The sequence below is a fragment of the Bombyx mandarina genome, chromosome 22, assembly GCF_030267445.1.
Source record: "Bombyx mandarina strain Sakado chromosome 22, ASM3026744v2".
NCBI classification, from domain to species: domain Eukaryota; kingdom Metazoa; phylum Arthropoda; class Insecta; order Lepidoptera; family Bombycidae; genus Bombyx; species Bombyx mandarina.
Genome location: NC_143228.1, coordinates 4,988,422 through 5,011,609, shown reverse-complemented (window position 1 = coordinate 5,011,609; position 23,188 = coordinate 4,988,422). Strand labels below are relative to the sequence as shown.

At 36.2% G+C, this 23,188-nt stretch overlaps 1 protein-coding gene across 2 annotated transcripts in view; it reads left to right on the top strand.

Annotated features, from left to right (window-relative positions):
- Positions 1-23,188, top strand: part of LOC114240297 (protein qui-1) — a 103,812-nt gene that overhangs the window by 16,503 nt on the left and 64,121 nt on the right. The window lies entirely within an intron of this gene.

Sequence of the window (23,188 nt, the reverse complement as noted above, 5' to 3'; positions counted from 1 at the left end):
CTGGGAATTGACGACAAAACAGTTTTGACGCATTTGAAAAAAACTGGGTACACAAAAAAGCTCGATATTTGGGTACCTCACGAGCTCACTGAAAGTAACCTAATGAACCGTGTACTCATTTGTGATTCTTTATGATGACGTAATGAAACCGAACCATTTTTGAAGAAGCTGATAACTGGCGATGAAAAGTGGATCACGTACGACAAAAATGTGCGAAAAAAGTCGTGGTCAAAGGCCGGTCAGGCTTCACAGACTGCAGCGAAAGCCGGGCTAACTCGCAACAAGGTGATGCTGTGTGTGTGGTGGGATTGGAAAGGCATTATTCATTATGAGCTGTTACCACCAGGCAGGACCATCGATTCTGAACTCTACTGCGAACAACTGATGAGATTAAAGCAAGAAGTTGAGAGAAAGCGGCCGAAATTAATCAACAGAAGGGGTGTGGTTTTTTCATCATGATAACGCTAGACCTCACACAACTATAGCCACTCAGCAAAAATTAAGAGAGCTTGGCTGGGAGGTGTTAATGCATCTGCCGTATAGACCTGAACTTAAACCTTCAAATTTTCATCTGTTTCTTCAGAATTCCTTAGGCAGTGTTAAATTAACATCACGAGATGACTGCCAAAGCCAATTGTCGCGGTATTTTGATCAGAAGCCCCAAAACTTCTATAGCAATGTGATCATGTCCCTACTTAAAAAATGACAAAAAGTTATCGATCAAAATGGTACCTACATACTTTAGTTAAATGTAAATAAACTATATAAAAAAATGTTGTGAATTTTCTTAAAAAATGCGAAGAAACTTTTTTTCCGACCCAATATCCGAAATCGATTTCACATTACTTACTGTGAACGATAAAAGGTTCACGTTGGAAATGAATTCCTCAATTAACTGGAAATTAGGCATCGGGTAACTCGTGAAAAGTTGTGCCGGATAGGGCCGGGTATAAATAAATAACGTTAGATAGTTTCGGTCGGCGAGCCGTATCGATTATTTACGGCAACAAGAACAAACTATATTTACCTGTTCCATAGGTAAATTATTTTGGGAGCATCATCGGAATCCGATTTCAAGTAATCGATTTTGGATATTTTAAAATTAATTCGGCTAGCTCTTTTTGTAAATAAAATTGAATTAGTTTCCTATAGTATTTCCTTCGGTTTTCGCGTAGACATATAATTATTATTTATTTAAATAATAATAAAAACCTAATTTTAATAGACAAGATAGTTGATGCATATATTACGCCTGGGTTGCTCTTACTGGGAAAATGAAGCCCCAACATAAACAAACTCCTCATGATACTATTACTTCTTTCTATGTGCAAAAAATTAGATATATAAATAAATAATTACATCGATAGATGGTAGTTAGCACAGTATTCAATTTCAACGTTATTTTTCGTTTTAATTAGATTATAGAAAATGAAAATAAAAAATAAAAAGTTTATTTACCAAAACATAACTTTTAACTTATCAATAAAGTTTTTATAACTTAGATAGGTTATACCTACGCTTGGTTGGACAGACCAACTAGAACTAAGCCTGCTAAGTACATCAATATATCACACATTTAAAAAATCTTTACTCAGTTTATACATACCCGTTATATCGGTTTTCGTTTTAAACCGATTGGTTTTAATTGGTTTTAAACCGGCCTTACACTGTAAATAATGGATTCAAAGTAATGGTCTGAAAAGAATAAACGCGAGATCAAACCATAAAAGTAGCTTTGATAGTAGATTCGCATGTTTTAACTATTCTGAACGGATCCTTTGCAGCATAAAGAGATTTCTTGTTCCGATTTACTATACGTTTACTTCGAATCTGTATTAATATAATCACCATCAGCAATGCGAACTCGACAATTAACGAACGGAAGAACTCTTCCTTGAAGACGAATTCAGAATTGAAATCATTTGACGTTTTTATTTCAACGAAAAAAGTTCTTGGATAATAAATAATCAAAGGAATTGTCGTGAATATTTTGGGTAACCGCAAATGGAAGCATGCAGACTCTGCAAAGTGCTGTCTTATGAAGTAATTCAATTATACGGCAACGCCTATCACGGTGGTCTCTACTCAGCGGTGCCTTAATGCAAAGTGACTGGGACCAATATAGCAATTAGATTGTCGCAATGAGATTTTAAGACATACATTTTGCTGGTGAATTGAATCATCGGATTTTGCGTTAGGTTAATAAGTAGATGGATCGGTACAAAACATATGACGCAATTTTTTGGGTTTCTTTTTGGATTCGTCATCTCTATATATAAAAATGAATTGCTGTTCGTTAGTCTTGCTAAAACTCGAGAACGGCTGGATCGATTTGGCTAATTTTGGTTTTGAATTATTTGTGAAAGTCCAGAAAAGGTTTAAAAGGTAGATAGATATGAAAATGCTTGGAATTAAATAAAAATAATAATTTTGTTTTTCCTTTGATGTGTCCCCCGTCCGTCGGATTCAGTTTGTTTGTTTGAGGTTTATTTTATATAAAAGTTTAGGTATTTTTTTATCGATTGAGGCACTACAAAGTCTGCCGCCGGGTCAGCTAGTCTAAAACATATATTTATATAAATTTATTAAATAACTATTGTCTTATATTCAACATTAAACTAATATTAAACGTTTTCACTGCATCCCATCACAGCACTTTCATTGAAACAAACACAGATGTCACATCTACCAAAACGTTTTTAAAATTTCACACTAAATTATCTTGACTTGCTCTGTCAATTGAGCTCGCTTGATTTAACTTCGTCTTTCGACAATCACTTTTAAGCAATCCTATTTTGTAAACTAATGCACTCATCTATTCCAAACAACGCGTACACATAGATTGTAAAAAATGTTCTGATTTAGTAGTATATCAAAATTCATGTGTTGTTAGATACTTAATAAATATACTACCTACTTATTATGCATATGTGCATGTCATATTTAATATATTAGCATCAACAGTGTTTCAATAAAATAATTTTACTAAAGACGTTCATTCGACAATTGAATAAAGAAAATAATATATACTTTGTGAGTTGTTTTATAAAATTCAACATCGTCGAGGCAAAATATTTTAATTTTCCTTGTTCTCTTTCATTTCCATTATAAGATTATTTGATGCTCCGAGGAACTTAATATTTAAAGCGATTACTCAAAAATATGCTTACAATGAGACAGAATATTAAAAGAAAATATTCCATTTTAAGGATATTATAGAATCATACAGTTTATTAACGTATATGAAAAAATAAACATAGGTACTTAGGAATGTTTACACTATACTGTCTTTTATATACGGCTCTTTTACCCTCCTATATATTTATTCAACAGTATTGAAAATATGTAATGTCTATTTCAAAATTAATCATGTTCTTACTCTGCTTTAGCATAACGCAATAAAAAAATTAAAAAATAAGACACTTAAATAGCAAATTGAACTAAAAATTAATTTCATATTTTTTATCAAGTCTCAATATTATTCTATTGTGAAGTGTGTGAATTTATTATATTGTCAACGTTCCTTGTAAAAATATTTCAAGTTGTTCGGACATCTTGAAGTTCATGAAAATGGCGTCCAAAGATTCTTTTATATACAAACAAATAGACATACTGAGCTAATAAAAGTATGTTAAAACACTATTAAAGATGGTAGTAAAAATTATGATGGAAATGTTTTTTAGAATGAAGTTCCTTATGGGACGATGCGGAGGGGTACCCAACCGGGAAAAAACGTCCGTAATGTAAGATTTTTTTTATTTAGTTTGGTATCAACAGATGTCGCTGCACGTAAATTCAACAATTCCTGAATCGCGGTGACGAGATGTTACACAGTTGCTAGATGTTCTCGTATTTCTCTTACTAAATCATACTTACCTGGCGCAGGGGATACCGTGATCATGCAGGCGGTTCCCCCAGGGCGAGGCTGCTCCATTTCACTTTTTTTTATACCTAAGCCGAGAGCCTCTCAAGGCTATTCCAACTAGTGATGTGAACCGATTACAATTTCTGGCTCCGGTTTATTACCGATTTTTTTCTCAAAAAACCGGTTTTTTTAGGTATTTTTAGGTTTTTTCCATAAAAGCTAAATAATCACTAAATAAAACAAATTTACGTGCAAACGAAGAGTTTTCTTCATACAATTAATTGGGTGAACATATTTTATATAGGCTTTTAATGATCATATTTATATTATACAATAATAAAAAGCTTTTTAATTTTTTTTGATGAAATTTGATGCAAGAAGCATATTTCGTTCACTGCGTCACCAGACCACAGGCGTCATCCAGAAGCCTGCTCCTTCTGGATGTTAGCACGTACCCCGACGTCGAAAACATACGTTTGGAAGGCACAGTTGCTGGGACTGATAGGTATTTAAATGCTATTTTGTTTAAAGGCCTTAAATGAGTATTGCTCATTCAAAAAGTGCCAGCAATTTCGGTGTGGTTTCCTGTGGCGGCTTCAGTCTCAATATACAAACGCACTATATTCACTGCGGCCGCTGTGGCGTTCGGAATATCCCGTTTTCGCGAAAGCAAAAAATCCAGAATACCAGGCTTTTTAAAATTGTTTGTGGTTTCTTCTGGCTGTTCCGATGATAAAGCGAGTTGAAAATTCTTTAAGAGGATTCCCCATTTCACGACACACCATCTCTTTTGCAGACAACATGTGCTCTGGTTGGCGAAAGCCATTTCAGAGTGTTGGGTGCAGATATGTGGATATTTGGGTCACGGTCCTCATTTCGTACGCTAAAAGTCTACCAACCATATTTTGGTTATTGAACTGTAGTTTTTAAATGTAATGCACGGTAATTTGAGTCTGAAACACGGTTTTTTTTAGGTAGCTTGTATATTTAATTTTGATCTGGTAGCACTGGTGTGAACTGTGAATGTAACGCGTAATTAAAAACCGGTATTCTTAAATAAAAACCGGTGTTTATCGGTATGTATAAAAACCGGTTTTTCTCCGGTTTTCTTCGAACCGGTTTACATCCCTAATTCCAACGTAACCTTAACTAGTAGGTGAGCTCACGGGGCTCAAACCTGACGATGTTGCTAACACGAACCCTAGCAAGAGCCGTGCTTCGCAGAATCTACCACCGGATCGGAAACGCGACCCACTGAGAAAATCCGGAAAGAAACTCAGTGGGCTAGCCTCCATTGCACTGCGGAGTGGTTGACCCTTGCGATCATTTTTATTTTATCAATAAAAAATCATAATAAAAAATGTATACCCGAATAATTATTTTCTTTATACCTCGAATAGAACTTAAAATTAATATTTTTATAATATGGAACTTCGTTCCTATCCGGTGTCCCACGACACCACACATCTTTTTTTTTGTTTTTTATTCCAAATGGCCTCATAGTCCACTATCCATATTCCATCCAGTCCATATTAAACATTGAACAGAATACCTAGATATAGCGATAAACTTAATGTGACTTAAAAAAAAGGAATTTTCTTTTGTTGGGCGCAGTGCGAAACATTACTGCAAAATCCCATAAAACTTTCAATTATATACTTATCTTTTAGAAAACTATCAAATAATGTTTGTGCACAGCATCGTAAAGTATTTTATAAATTTAACGATTACCTAACAGATAACATGATATGAGAACGAAGTGTTCGCTCTAGACCGTTCCATTTTACTACCGTTAGCGTCGTATTTTAAAGTAAAATGTTATTATACGTTTGAAAAAAAAAAACGACAAGCTGGCCGAGTTTATTTTGCTAATTCATAAGTTCTCTTTAAGTTAAGTTCTCTAATGCTGACATATTTTGCTTGACACTTGTAGAATATAGAAAAGCTATTTTAAAATATTTATAAGGTGATTTAGCCCGATGAGTATTATAGTTTTATAGTGTAAGTTGATGTATAAAATAATATGTGCGCATTGTGTTGCTTTTGTTTTTTTGTAATTTAAATTTCTAAATTTCTCTTCTCTGTTCACTTTCTACTTATATGTGATTTTCATTGTGGAAAAATATTTGCTTATTGTTTTAGCTATATTTTTTAAAATATTATATGTTTGTATTGTACTTTTTTTTCCCAAAAAAATAAATATGTGTTTTAATTAATATCTTTTAACATTTCATAGAAATATATTTGATTTAATTTTTTTTTAAATTTACAATACTATCTATAGTACACGTGATTCGATTTGTAATTCAAAAATGGAGTATTAAATAAAAACGTAATGAAAATACAAATTGCGTATCTATTTTGAAATTTTCTATTGTGACTCATTTTTATAGCTAATCGTTTCCTTACAATTCTATATAAACGAAACTTCTCGGAATTAGTTCGGGTACCGATCATTCCCTTGAGTAGTCGCGTTCTAGACAACTTCTTAAGAATGCTTCTAAACCCTTTTCCGTTCGATCGACCCTCGACCGACTCTGCGACGCTACGTCATTAAATATTTGTTAAACTCTTGCGTGGAAGCTCGAAAATATTTACTCTTAGGGAACTTGGTTTTGTTGATCGTAATTCCATTGGTACCCTTAATTGTGGTAACAGCGTTTTTCGACCGACTTCTAAAGAATTCTTTTGTTGAAATATCTCAGATGCTCTTTTTGTTAAGACAACAACCCCGGGCCGAACAAACTCTCTCATGATGGTGTTTAGTTCGTTTTGCATTAATGTAGACTTCAATATGAAGAATATGGATATGTTCACAATATTTTCACTGCACGCGATTTTCTTCGCTATCATCGTCAATAAAATGCTGTTTACTGACAAAATTTGCTTAGAAGGCCTTTTTCAAAAAACGTCATCAACAGTGTCAAAAATTGTGAATTACTTTTATTGACAGAAACTATAAAACAAAAGAACGTATAAAGTGAGATACTTTAATTAAAATTATAATATTTTTACGGTTAAATCTCGTGTTTTTTATTCGCATTATACTATTTTCGATGCACCGTTTCATGAACGATCGTAGTCTTTGCAAATCTTTATTAGGCTCCCATGAGAATTGAAAAGAATACGAAAGGTAGAAAATAATGAAATAATAATAAAAACGAGAATAAAAAATAGGTTGTCTGTCAATGATATTTTATATGTAAAAATAAAAAATCATTGTTGTCTGTAAAGTCGGTTTACTGACGATAGTTAAACGTGACAACGTCATAAGAAAATACTAATGGAATGGTTTCATTTTTTAAAAGAAAATTTTAATTTTGTTTGTTTGTTAGATATTTTGTATGGACAATTGACACCACATTCACTTTTCACTGAACTTCATACTTGACGAAAACATGTAAATGTGTTGTTGTATAGCAGCTGTCTACGCGGATGCATCGCTCACTCAAGTAGGAGAGAGACAGATGTCGAACGCTGCCGAACGCGGAGGCCGATTGTGCCTCTTTGTCGCTCGTTGCGCGCTCTCGCTTGCACTTCAAGCCTTAAATGGAACGCCTCAATGAGTTATATTTTTCTTGCGTGCAGCCGGCTCCATCGAATTATAATACGTTGTCACGTCAAAAAAATGTTTTAATTAATGCTACGACTCGTGAAATCCGAAGACAGAATTAATCTACTTTGTTCCATAACATACTTGTCGTAAAACTATCATATCAGCTAGTATCGTATCTATATAATCTGTGCAACTAATAATATGCAGCAGAGATAAACTAGGAAACGAATTTAAATACAATAGAACATTACGGTGCATTTGTCCAACATAATTCACTCTGAATCCCTCTGATGGCAGAATAAGCACACGTATTCGGGTTGTTCAAATGTGTTGTGACAATTATTTACCTATTATATATAGGTATATTATACATATACCTATATATAGGTATATTATACATATACCATATACCGAATGATAAGATAAGCTCGTTATTTATCACTTATCGAGTCTACGTCTCACCATACATATCCCTAAGTCACTGGTTACCGACCACTCGTGGGCGCTGAACTAATTTAACAATGGTGATACATTTTTTGATTCGGAGTATCATAATGATTATTAGTGTAAATCAGTATAGTTACCAGACAGACCGTACAGGCAGAGGTTATGAGGTAATTTTATTTAATAACGACATACTAATTAAGCAGCTACTGAAACTTATAGAAATTATAACAAGGTTAACACTACCCAATTCGGTATGTAAGATTTAAGTTGGAATCGAAACAACGCTTCGAATCAGAATACGTGATCCTCTATCACCAATGAATAATCAATATTAGGAGTCGAATTCTACACAGCTACACAGGCACAGTTTTGAGTCGACCAGGTGTTCAACGTTAGAAAAATGTTTGACTTTGACTGAGTGTTGAAATGTTTATTTACATGAAAATGAATCAGCTACTCGATTCCTTTTTATCATAGTTTGATGACTAGCCATTAGCAAACCTTGACCTGCTTTGGTTTTGTATTTTATAGAATATCGTAAGTTTAACTAACATTCCGACGCTTTCAAATATCTATCTTTATTCTATTTACATTTCTAAGTTATTTAGAGTCGAAACCAATTTATTTGTTAATCCACGTTTGAAAGAAAAATAGACGTCACAACATAAAATAAAAGTCTGACCTGATACACCAAGATTGCCTCAAGCAACGATACCCATGGGTTACCCACTAGCCAACGTGGATGTAAACTTGTTCGTATAAAAATGGCATAAATAGAACCAAAATTATCTATGGCTAAGCTAGTATGCGTGGAACTAAAATTTAAAACTTTTATTCAAAATTACTGGTGGTAGGACCTCTTGTGAGTACGCACGGGTATGTACCACCACCCCGCCTATTTCTGCCATGAAGCAGTAATGCGTTTCGGTTTGAATGGTGGGGCAACCGTTTTACCTATACTGACACCTTAGAACTCATATATCATATATAGGTGGGTAGCGGCATTTACGTTGTAGATGTCTATGGACTCCAGCAAACACTTAACACCAGGTGGACTGTGAGCTCGTCCACCCATAATGCAATAAACAAAAAAAACTAAACAATCCAATTCCGCATCTTCTGAGTCTGTTAGTCTCAACCGCAGATGAGTCATTCTTCTAGACTGATTTCTTCTAGAGTACGTATCGCAGTTTTCGTATTTTTTTTATCGTATCGGGAATCAGCCCGCAAGTTTTTCGGTTTCCTGGGGCCCGTCTTTTTCGAAATAACAATAGCATCAATGTATCCACGTACACAGCCCACTGATTTTCTCGTCGGGTCTTCTCAGTTGCTCGCGGTTTCAAACTGTTGGGACATTCAGCGAACCACTGCACTTTCTAGAGCTAATTCTTAGCAAATTCTTCAGGCTGAGCCCTGTGAGCCCACGTTCGTCGAACCTAGTACATAAAAGCATCTCGGATAGCCAGGAAAAACCAAATCAATGTATACACTGTGTTAAGTAATGTTACAAAATTCTACTATTTACAATATATTTATCTTATTATTGCTGATAATGGTGAAGACGAATTCGTGATGATACATTTTGCATCTTGTGAATATGGTTACGTAGGTAAGGATTTTGTAAAAACTGAAATTGATGACGTATTTAATAATCGTTTCGTTGGCATAGTTGAGTTTTTCATTTGTATGATTTTATTTTACCCGAAAATCAGGTTCGTTTCTCGATTAGAAGCATCTTATGTTAAAATATTCATCACTCAGCGAATCACTTATTCGCTTATTTGATTTTGATGTCTCGGGCAAAACAAGAAAATTCCAGTTCGGGTTCATTGAGTGTGAAACCTTTTTAAAATTAACCGCTTTATTTCTTAGGTTTCTATTTTAGTTGATAGTATAGAAATTTATATAAAATGGGACTTTGATTTTATATATCGTGAATGATGAGTACCATTAGGTGGACCTCAAGCTCATAGCTTCATTGCTCTGCAGTAGGCAGGTAGGCAGGTAGGCAGCGGCTTGGCTCTGACCCTGGCATTGCTGAAGTCCATGGGTGACGGTAAACACTCACCATCAAGTGGGCCATATGCTCGTCTGCCTAGAAGGGCAAAAAAAAAATCATCTAGTTCATTAAAAAAAATTAAAAATCGATCACACAACATCTGCTTAATGAAATTTTTCTATTTCAACCACGAAGCAATCATCCGAATCTAAGAGTGTGGCGGGTAGCCATCATACAACGCAAGATAATTGACAGATGCCTGAATTTCTCGGTGGAAGATCTTCCACCGAGCGGATGATATTGCTCGGTAGACCGACGGTCCAAATGTTGTTATTCGGAACTTGTATATATGCGCTTTATCTTGAAAATGTCGTAAGCGAAATTCAGGCATCTGTCAATTATCTTGCGTTGTATGATGGCTACCCGCCACAAGAGTGGTCGTTGTTCGAATATTTTGAATCGAATTTCAGCTCTAGTAACCGCTTACTACTACTTCGTGTGTTTGTGGAAAGATATAAGATTGTTACTCAGAGCATGTGAGGCTCTATTTCAATCGGATAATCCACAAAAGCGGATACCTAGTACAATTACCATGATAATACATAAATTGTGTGTGCAATTTATGTACTTACTTCGTATGCCGTGTGCCAAGTCACAGCCGAGCGACGTTGTGATCGACAAAGGAGCGTAGCATGCTAAAACAAGCGTTAATAATTCGATTTGACGCTCGCGAAAATACGTGTAATATGTTTTATCGTACTTTTTATTCGGGCATATGGTACCTAAACGCGCGCCAGACTCACCTTGTTATCACATTTGTGGTTTATATGTGAGCAGTTTTAATCTTTTTTTTTTAACCGATTTCAAAAATGAAGGCTGTTCTTAACTCGATTTTTTAAATTCTGGTTTTTAAATTTTTTACTGGTGGTAGGACCCCTTGTGAGTCCGCGCGGGTAGGTACCACCACCCTGCCTATTTCTGCCGTGAAGCAGTAATGCGTTTCGGTTTGAAGGGTGGGGCAGCCGTTGTAACTATACTGAGATCTTAGAACTTATATCTCAAGGTAGGTGGCGCATTTACGTTGTAGATGTCCATGGGCTCCAGTAACCACTTTACACCAGGTGGGATGTGAGCTCGTCCAGCCATCTAAGCAATAAAAAAAAACTGTGCTCTATGAATTTATACTTTTATGGTTTTTCATTACCCCTGCCAACGGGTATCCAAAATTTCATGATGATCATTTGAGTAGTTAAAACGTAAAAGCGTAAAAAGCAAACGGGCACACACACTTATTCATTACATTATTTATGGGTTATGAATAATCTTTATTATTGCTACACCTTGTACTTATGCATGTACACGGGTAGCTGCATGGAGATACCCAGAACCCGATTGGCAATGGTATCACTAGTAATGACACTAGATCCGGTCGGGAATCGAAACTAGACAGCTATGCAGAAGCCAAGGTGCCCACTACTATTACTATATCCAGGCAACCCTCAGAAACACAAACTACTTTGGCCGGAACATACACCACATATACATGACCGCGTTATGTAGAAAACTTTTTAAATAACTTTTGACATGTTGTACTGCAACTTTTTAATTGGAATAGGGGTATTTTTAATATTTTACCAATTGAAATGTCGAGGCTATAATCCGAAACGGGTAGTAAATTATTTGTTAAATAATTAAAAAAGATGTGTGGTGTCGTGGGACACCGGATAGGAACGAAGTTCCTTATTATAAAAATATTAATTTTAAGTTCTATTTGAGGTATAAAGAAAATAAAAATGGAGGTTTCGCAACAACCCACGGTGATTCGGTAACGTGCGAACTTTTTGTGGTACACTTTATTCACGGTTGTTTGCATAAGAGTTAGTGTATTGCGCAAACGAGCGCTCTCAGATTGTGGTCAATGAATGTTAAAAAAATATGTTATTTTTTGTACGTTATTACAAATTTAAGTCGTACACTGTGTGCATTACTAATAAAAATCTTACGTTACGGACGTTTTTTCCCGTTTAGGGTACCCCTCCACATCGTCCTATAAGGAACTTCGTTCCAAAATAATTATTATAAGCTGTTCGTCTAAAATAGATACATAGAAATAGGCAGATTGAACTGTGCTTTCAAAATGTCCAGTAAAATATGCGTTGTTCTCGTTCAAGATATCTGTGTTTATACTCCCGTTCACGATTGGCATGTTATCAATTAGCATTATTAATAATGCCCGTCTTGTTGGATACTTCTGACGGACACTCGTTGGCTAGAAACGTGACTAATGAAAAAAAAAAACACAAGAAAATCCAGAATGTAACATAAACACTTTAACATAAACTAGTATCTATTTCAGTGTTTTTATGTACACGTAAACTAGCTACGCTCCGGAATGTAACGGCTTTTAAACAAAACAATGCGCTAATTTTGTATTTCGCTAACGTAGTCGGCGCGCGATGTTCAGCGAAAACCCTCGTTCAGTTTACTTTAAACTGGTGGTAGGACCTCTTGTGAGTTCGCACAGGTAGGTACCACCACCCTGCCTATTTTTTTACCGTGAAGCAGTAATGTGTTTCGGTTTGAAGGGTGGGGCAGCCGTTGTAACTATACTGAGACCTTAGAACTTATATCTCAAGGTGGGTGGCGCATTTACGTTGTAGATGTCCATGGGCTCCAGTAACCACTTAACACCAGGTAGGCTTTGAGTTCATCCACACATCTAAGCTATAAAATAATAATAAATCCCATGCCGCCCGTATCGAACTTCAGTCGGATCAGTACACACCAGTGCAGAGTTCTCATTCTTTCATCTACCATATTACTCAAGAAATATATTTAAACGGAGAGTTCGATAGTGAAAATAATGAAAATGTTACCCACCGTGTTATTACATCAGCGTTTAACGAGACCCTCTTCAAACTAAATTTTAGGAAAAATAATTAAATGATGTTAATGGTCGACAACACCGCTTGACACCATGTGAGCGTAATTTTGATTGGTAGATATGAGACTACGCGAATTACATAATGACTTTATCATCATCTAATTATCTGTTCAGCGGTATTCAGGGTATTACGAAACAGATGTTAGCGTCAGTTTCAATATAAAGGTATGATGCATCACACAGCGGAATATACGCACTGTAAATATAATGATTTAGATTATATAATCGAGCCTGTGTAGCACATAGTACGTGTAGCATGTTATAATTACTGCCTCTCCTACACACTATATTTAGCTTTTCTGAAAAAGTATGGATGTTGGACGAGAGGTGAAGTCTTAATTTTTTTTTTTATTGCTTAGATGGGTGGACTAGCTCACAGCCCACCTGGTGTTAAGTGGTTACTAGAGCCCATAGACATCTACAGCGTAAATGTGCCACCCACCTCGAGATACAAGTTCTAAGGTCTCAAGTATAGTTACAACGGCTACCCCACCCTTCGAACCGAAACGCATTGCTGCTTCACGGCGGAAATAGGCGGGGTGGTGGTACCACCTACCTGTGCGGACTCCCAAGAGGTCCTACCACCAGTGACTACGCAAATTATAATTTTGCGGGTTTGATTTTTATCACACGATGTTATTCCTTCACCGTGGAAGCCAATCGTGAACAATTTGTTGAGTACGTATTTCATTTAGAAAAATTGGTACCCGCCAGCGGGATTCGAACACCGGTGCATCGCTACATACGAATGCACCGGACGTCTTATCCTTTAGGCCACGACGACAAATCGCCTAACGGATTTAAATCCAAATCCCATCCAACGAATTATGCTCTCATTTGTCCGTAGATCGTGTAGGGTACATGATACGACATCTTCTCCAATGACGACATCTTTTATTTCTCAATCGGAATATATAGCTAATATATAATCTAGTTCCGATTTGAAGTATTAATATTGATTCGTGTTATTTATTATTTAATTTTATTACTTTTTTGTAGATTTTAAGTCAATAATTTTAATTATTTTTGTTTACTATCTACGTATGTGTGTTGATAGTATTGATGGTGAATTAATTTATTATGATTTACTTTGTCGATGTATTGTAGTATGCTTTGGATTTCCAAACAAATTAATTCAAATAGGGGTTACGTTTTTAATGTAAAATTAAAACTTACAACCGACTGTACATGCTTTTTTTTTGTCTGTACATAAGTTCTCAATTAAACCGAATACTATAATTTGTTCATATACTATATGAACAACACGTTGATATGAATCCGTAAAATTTTCATTAATATTGTCATTATTAATTGAGTTAATGTTTTCTCTTCTTTTTCTTCAACCCGTGTCCACCTAATGCTGAGCGTAGGTCTCTTCGAATGCACCCTATTCTTTTCGGTTTGTTATTGTTACTTAATTGTAATTAAAGTTATATTCTCACTATCATAACACCACGCTTAATCTGAGCACCTACACAACTTTAACTAATAAATCTTAAATTTAGTGACTATAAAGTACTAAATATATAAAATATATCTAATAAATATCTATTTACTTCGACACTGGAACCACACAATGCTTCCGATGTTCGGATGACATTAAGCATGGTCGGATTATATTGTAATTATTACAAAATTAGGTCACATGGCTTACCTCACGGGGTGGGGTGGCGCTGGTGGGTGTCTCTTGACATCGCTGACACATTTAACTGCTGAGCCGACGACGAGGTGCCGCCTTTGTGGACATGACCTGGACACGGCGGAGCATACGCTCGCTGTCTGCCCCGCTTGGGAGGTGCAGCGCCATGTCCGTGTTGCAAAGATAGGACCGGGCTTGTCGCTACCTGGCGTCGTGGCGTCGATGCTTGACGGCGACGAGTCTTGGAAAGCTATGCTCGACTTCTGCGAGTGCACCATCTCGCAGAAGGAGGCGGCGGGGTGAGAGAGGCAAAGCTCTCCTCACTACGCAGAAATCCGCCGCGGCCGAGCAGGGGGTCGGGACCGGGGTCCCGTCCGTAACCCAGCCCCCTAAGAGCTTCGGGCTCCACCCGTTTTGTGCGGGGGGAAACCAAAGCGTGGGGCGGCGTGGTAGGCCGCGTTCCCCCGACCGCTCCGAAGGAAGGTGTAGCTTCGCGCCATCAATGCGGGCTCTTGGCCCGTCGACCGAGGGAACCGGCGGTCGTGTCGCCGGCGGCCGCCGGTCCGGCGTCTGGGGGACGGCGGGATGGATGTAATACGCTCTGTGTAAACCCTGTCCCGCCGTCTCAATAGCTCCGACTGGGGTCCCGCCCGGTCCGGGGTAAGGCGCCGGCTGTGAGCGGCAAGAGTTCTTAGTGAGATTCGACTCCCACATACCCCACCTGCCGTGCAGGAGGGTATCCGGCGATTTTCTCCTGTGGGAGAAAAAAAAAACTTGGCTTACCTACCTATTTAAACCACTAAATGTACGTATTGCCATTTGTTTAGTATGATTGTAATCGATTTGATTGGATTTGTGAAAATGAATTGAAACTAGCGAAATCTATGTGCGAGCTTAAAAACTTAGTCATGAAAAATGTATCTTAATAAAAAAATACTTTTGTAATTTTTAAATCTCGCTTCTTGGCCATTTTTATTTGGATTATAATCACATAGTGAATGTTTCTAAAATTTTGTGTTGAGAAAATTGAAAACCTACAAGTATTTGCTCACAACCCACCTGGTATTAAGTGGGCACTAGAGCCTATTGACATCAACAACGTAAATGTCGTCACCCACTTTGAAACCTTTTTTTTTTTTTAATGCTTAGTTATTTGGACGAGCTCACAGCTCACCTGGTATTAAGTGGTTACTGGAGCCCATAGACATCTACAACGTAAATGCGCCACACACCTTGAGATATAGTTCTAAAATTCTTAAATTACCGAACAATGACTACTAACTACCCTTCAAACCGAAACGCATTACCGCTACACTCCATAAATAAGCAGAGCGTTGGTAATTACCCGTGTGTTATACCCAAGTTTTACTCTGAATTGTCGTGCCATTAAAAACTTGTGTCTCAACGGATTAAATCGAACTGAATTCAAATATATTGCATTTCGAAACTTCTCCCAGGGGCTCTGCGCTTCCAGCAGAAGTTTCAATTGCTACTCCTGAATCATGATTAGAAATAACCTTTGGCAGCTATTACCATTTTGTAACAAAAGAAGGTATATCATTGTCAATATGATGTTTGTCTGGAGCACTGAATGCTTTTGTTCTACTGCAAAATAAGCAACAAATGTGGCAAACTAACAAAAAGGAGTGTGATGTCGTGGGACACCGGATAGGAACGAAGTTCCTTATTATAGAAATATTAATTTTAAGTTCTATTCGAGGTATAGAGAAAATAATTATTCGGGTATACATTTTTAATTGTGATTTTCAATTGATAAAAAAAAAACTAAGCCATCTAAACCATCATACTAAGAATATACATAAATAATAGAAATATTACGTTATGGACGTTTTTTCCCGGTTAGGGTACCACTCCGCATCGTCCCATAAGGAACTTCGTTCCAAAAAATGTATATACTTTTTAATGTAATGCTTAAGACTGTTTCAAACCGGCTCGCTGCGATACTTCACTTCGCTTCCTGAAAATTTCATCAAAATCAGTCTAGCGGTTTCGAAGTGTATAGGAAACCTACGCACATACACACACAGACTTTATTATTTGTTTGTACATATCGGAGCATGGGAAGGCCGGATTGTGGCATAGTGTTGGTGATTGGTTAAGACGTCAGCACAGGAATCCATGGTGGGCGTTGGAATTCAGGAAACACTAAAATATGTAGACTGTAGTGTTGACTTTTCTCTATTTTAATTATACAAATGGCTAAATTACTAAAACAATCAGGGATTACAATTATAATTATTGATTCAGTGCCAATTGGTTTGTGGATGATCATCACGCGCGACCTCTGTCAGCTAGAGACTAGAATACTCGATGTTCGTCCACCATGACGCAACTCGATTTAGTGTTACTCGCTCATAATTAAATTTAGCATTGCGAATACAAAACGATTAATTGTTATCAAAATAACATAATAATTTTAACAACGATTATAAATTGTGACTTCCGAAACTAACTGATTTTTATGATCTAATAATGTCACGAGCCTTTTAATACCTGATTAATAATAAGGAAAGAAGCCCTAGGAAGTGGGCGTGGCCTGCTGACGTAATACAGCGACTTCAGACTGGTCGGAGTTGAAGAGGGGAGTTGAGGGGACCTCTAGCATATTGCATCGTTCACGGCCTCTTTCTGATCTCGGCACCAGGGATAGACAGACGGACATGGTACATTCGCGTGTCCACTTAATTACCCACATTTTGTCATTAGTATTTAAAATCAATAATTGTTGAAAATTGTGTTTTGTATCGTTCTAATTATATTTTTTTAATATTTTGAGTCGTGATTTCTAATTATAGATTATTAGACAACATTTCAATACGTAAATAGAAAATACGAAAAGTCACCGTGGCTCTTCATTACAAGAGCATGAACGCTGTGTCCTAGAGGGTACTGAATAGATAAACACTGATTTATCTGAAATTTAAAAACAAGGTGTTTAGCCAGCGTAATTCTTTCGACATAATTAATTAGCTACGAGGTAAGTACCTATCAAGTAGTATCAAAGTTGATACCTCAACAAGATTTCGATAGAAGTATCATGTACCAGACCCAGATTCAGACCGGATAGTGAGGCAAGAGCAGCGGGAATCCAACGCATCGATGAGTATAGTTCACAAGCAGGTCGAAATCTATATGGCCATGACAAAAACTTTAATCAACTTCACCATTAATTTTGCGAATGGCTTAATAAGTTTATTAATCACTCTGGTCTACGAGGTTATTGCAGTCAGTTATTGCAACTGACTTGTAATTCGAAGGGCTTTTATAGATATAATACGAATAGGATTAATATAAGAAGTTGAACGACCTTCCACAAAGGCGAAATCTTGTTGCTGTGCTAAGACAGGCAATATATGCTAATGCGTGACAACCGCGTTAACAACTCACCATCCAAAGGCGCTTTCGGTTAGCGACTATGATAAAATCAGATTAGCAAAAATAATATTACTATCACGAAATTTAATAAAGCCACACTCGGAATAAATGTTATTTAATCTAGCCATTCTTTACATGCTATTGTTATAATCTGATAAGATATGCAAGTAATATTTCTAAAGTGATTGATTACGGTTTTGTATTGTTAGAACGATCGTTTTAGAACGAGAACAATCAGTCATGTTTATCGAATTTATTTGTTGTTGTACAGAGGATGTCGAAAACGTTAACAAATTATACTTTCAAATTTAAACTATGTATGCGTATACAAATTTAAATGCTCAACAACCGTCCAGTGATATTATACTTTTGTTCGTTTTTTTTTGCCTTGTTATATATTTATGTACAGAATTCAATCGTTCAGCTTACAAACTAATACATTTTAATTGAAAAAATATTCTATGGCTTAATTCTATTTAAATTTTTATGGGACCAAGGACAATGACGAAAAGCTTAAAGTATTCGAAACAGCAATAATAAAATGAAAATAATAAATGATAGATTAAACCGTAAAAGTAGATTTGATCTTGTCTACATCAGAAAGTACAATGATACTTTTTGCTAGAAAATTTCAGTCCCTAGACGCATTGAATCGCGCTCATCTGGTGTCATGTGTTCATGATAGATAATTCAGTTTATATTTGCTTCTCAGACTCAGAAGGCATCACTTCTTTACGACAGAATTAGTCGGATTGGTAAAATCTACTCGTGTTGTGGCCAACCATTCCCTGTCACCAGTAAGCTTTATACGTTCAATATTATTAAGTTATTTCACATACAACGAGAGTTTCCCATATTTACTAAGCTTGTTCTTCTAGTATATTCTTTTATTATTAATGAGTGGACGATCTCACGGCTCATCTGGTGTTTGGTTATTATTTTACTATCTACTTACTAATTTAAAATACTATAGGATTTTTTAAATACTATAGGGTTTACCAGAACGTAAAAGACCCCATCCAATTTAAGACGTGAGTTTTAAGTCTCAGTTTTATAGTATAATGATTGCCTCATTCTTCAAACCGAAACGCATTACTGGTTCACGGCAGAAATTGGTAGGGTACTACCCGTACGGCAACGCTCTCTACTATCAGTAATTACGAAAATTACATATTTACGGGTTGGAAGGATATTGAGGAAAAGAAAGAAGAAGAAATGGATGGATTGCGTGAAAGACGATATGTGTAAGAGGGGAGTGAGCAAAGAAATGGGATATGACAGAGGAGTATGGAAGGAGAAAACATGTTACGCCGACCCCAGGTGACTGGGAGAAGGACAGGAGAATAATGACATATTTACGTGTTCGATTTTTATTACACGTTGTTTTTCATTCATCGTGGAAGTTGTTCGTGAACATTTATTAAGTATCAATCGAAATATTGGTGCGTGCCTGCCTGCGTAATCAATCAACAACATTGTCGCATCACTCAATACGAATGCACCAGACGTCCACGATGACCTCAGTACCTTCTATTATTATATTCTTCTATTATTATCGTGCTTTAAGTTTGAATTATGCATCCAATTTCATCCAAAAAGCAATCACACTCTCACATTTAAATGAAAAAACCGTTCTCTAATGTTATTGAGAGCTCTATATATACCATTGTTGAGCTGTGGAATGGAATTAATTTAATTAAAAAAATTGCTAAATATATTCATAAAAGAAAACAAAGCACATTTTTGAAAAACTGAAAAGTTCTGTTTATTAAAAAATATCAACTCAAAACCAATAATACTTATTACGAATGAAAAAATTCCAGTGTTTCTAGAGCCCTTAATATTTATGTCCCACTGTCTGTGTCTCACGAAAAAGATATTGTGATACCTTGACATTTTTAGCGAAATGGTCGTTTTTAGATTTAGTATACGGCAAATAGCACCGTATTCACATTAAGCTAAGGTTTAATATTGCTTATAGCGTTCAAACTTTGGAAGTGAATTTATGCTTCTGAAGAAAAATACCACTTTATTGTCTCCTTATTTCTTCGTACTTGTTAACTGCTATTTATATCGTTGCTACGCTTTTTATTTATATGTCTATTGTCGACCAAAATCATCATAATTACATAAAAGTCGACCTCAAAAACAATGTTTCAGAAAAAAAGATCCACCATCGTAATACCATCCCTTTCATATAACCAGGACCCATAGACATGAGTTCAAAGTCTCAGTTATATGTTTTACATAACGGCTATCCCATCTCTCAGAGCAGAACTTATGATCTCTTTCCAGCAGAACAGGGATTATGTTTGTGGTTTTTGTTGGAGAACGCTGCTATTGATACTCCGGCAAACCCTTTAGTGATCTTCTACGATACTCACTGAAAGAGATGGACCTATGCTATTCCCGATCAAAACCACGCAGACCTTACTATTTGGTTGCCTTTATTGAGCACTAAAACAAATTCTGCAACAAAAGATAACGTGTATTACTTCTGCAGTGTTACTAAACACTTACTGTTCTTAAACTGTTCTTAAAACACAGGAACGCGATCATCCTTTCCTCGTCCTACTAATAATACTGCTTCGTCATTCTTCGACAGTGATCTTTTAACTTTATCTACCTAGCTGTCTTCGTTTCAGAGTTCAAAATTGAATTATTGGTTGGTCGTGGTTGGAGGCTTTTTGATCTCATAATTCAGTTTCAGAAATTAGGATAATTAGGAATTTAAATGGTCTACATACATACGTTTAGCTTTCTGATGTTAGGTATTTGCAGAGGTAAAGGCGTGATTGTCTTTTTTAGGTTTGGTTTTGTCAGTGTAGTTACTGGTGATGACTTGAATAGTGGACGATGCTGTGAAAATTTATTATCTGCTTTAAAAGTAATGTTAATGAGAAGTGAAGCTCTACTTGGGTTTGTTTACGTCATCAAAATTCTAAACATAGTTACATTGAACAATTTAACAGGATCTATTGGAGCAACAATAATAGATAATAATGCAAAAGGGACGATGAACATGATTCACGACACCCCCAAAATGAGGGCGATGAATAGGGAAGTTAGGAGGTGAACGACCCACATGTTTGAACAACAAATGGTTACGTACACAAAATTGTTTTCAATAAAATATTGATGCTGCCGATTGGTTCTTAATAATTTAATATTGGAATTGATCGCCGGTTTTTAACACAAACATTACAAAATTTCATTTTGTCTTTTTGCAAATCGATAAATCCTCTACCGCACATGGTTCCAATAGCGTTATTTAATCTCAAGCATTTTCTAGTGAATAGTATGTTTCGGTTATATACTCATTACTTATGCTTTTACAAAAAGCACTTAATTTAAATTACAATACTTTCTCGTCTACATTGTTCACTTGCCGGGGGAGACGCTTTAATCTGCCAGTGGCAACTTTGAGATAGGAAGTCCAAATCTCAATTACTTTGGAAACTTCTATCTCGGCCTTTAAGCCGAAACGCATCCTTGATTTAAGTGCATGATTATCTAATGCCAGAAATAGGACAGCAGTGCTCGGTACTACTCAACGTGCTGATGAGTAAACACACTTTGTAGGTTACTCAAACATGATTCGTTTGTACGATTATAAAACTGTAAAAAAAAGTATACAAATTGTAGAATTTATAACAAGTTTTTGGTTGCATGTACTTGAGACCTTAGAACTTGTATCTCAAGGTGGGTGGCGCATTTACGTTGTGGATGTCTATGGGCTCCAGTAACCACTTAACACCAGGTGGGCTGTGAGCTCGTCCACCCATATAAGCAATAAAAAAAAAAAAAACCTTTTGCCTAAAAAAAAAAACTTTTTTTTTTCTATCTATTCCCTCGTTTGATTGTTCGAGCATCACGGAAAAACTGCAAAACCGATTTTGTTGATTATTCGAAAGTTCGTAACTCTATTATTAGACTTAAAAACATGGTGTTTATTATATTTGGCGTACTGCGATCTTGAAAACAAAGCCAAAATGAACGTACCGTAAACATTTAGTAATTAAAAAAGCTCTATTATACATAAAGCAGAAGTAGCCAAACAGGATAGCGTGTTGTGCTTAAATAATCAACGTGAAAATTTATGTGTTGCTCGAATCTTGCACGCAGAAAAGTCTTTATGGGCCGTGTTTACTTTATGTCCCTCGAAAAGAGAATGTACGTAAAATTCACGAGGTGCCCATAATCCTCTTGTTTGCGTGCCTCTTAGAAACACAGACCTTGCATTAGGAGGAAGCGTGATATTTATTTCATTTTTGCAAAATTATTTTTCGTACGTGCTCGCAACTCACCTGCTATCCTCGTAGTCCATCCTACATGATACCACAAATTTAGTGGGATGAGGACAAGGTATTAATTATATTATCCGACGTTTATCCCACAGGAAATAGGAAAGATGGTAACACCCATTCGTGCGCATCAAATTATTATAATAGATTTGTTATGAGTGTGTTTCATGTATTTAGCATTGTTATTAGACGAGTCTCCATCGGAACCTATAAGTACTACAGCATAAATGCCGATATTAACACTTGAATATGAAATTTCGAAAGCATTGGATTTACAGCTATTCAAACCAGTATAGACAGACGGATTCTTCGGGTAGAATTTATCAGTGACCCCAACATAATTCTTTTAACAAACCAAAACAACACCTTGTAAACAAATCACCATATTTATGAAACGATACTATTATTAAAACTACCACTTATAATCTTTACATAGTATAAAACAAAGTCGCTTTCTCTGTCCCTATATCTGTCCCTATGTATGCTTAAATCTTTAAAACTACGCAACGGATTTTGATGCGGTATTTTTTAATAGACAGAATGATTGAAGAGGAAGGTTTATGGTGTATAATAACTACATTAATTAATGGAGAAATCAATAATAAATTAGTTTCCGAAACGAAGCGAGGGCGGGTCGCTAGTTAATTATAAACGACAGTTCGCACCTTAAAATAATTGTGTCTATGACATAATATGAAATGAGAGGAAATTACTACGAGTATTATCACGTTGGACATTTACCAAATGTAAAAGGTAGATTTTTGGATACGCGTTTTTTCTAAGTTAATTTATTTGTGTGTTTAATTTCAACGTTACCTTTATGATCGGGGATAGGCGTATGAAAAGGCAACGGGCCGTAACGCAGGGCACGCGATCGATATTAATGCGTCTAGCAACAGGTGCGCTATGGAGCTCTCACAACCCTAATGAGTTAGTGAAAACTGTCGAATAATCCGCTTACATTCCAAAGCTTGCTGAATACACGATGCATACTTAATCTAATCGATCTACGACGTATAGAACGCGATAAGCAGAATA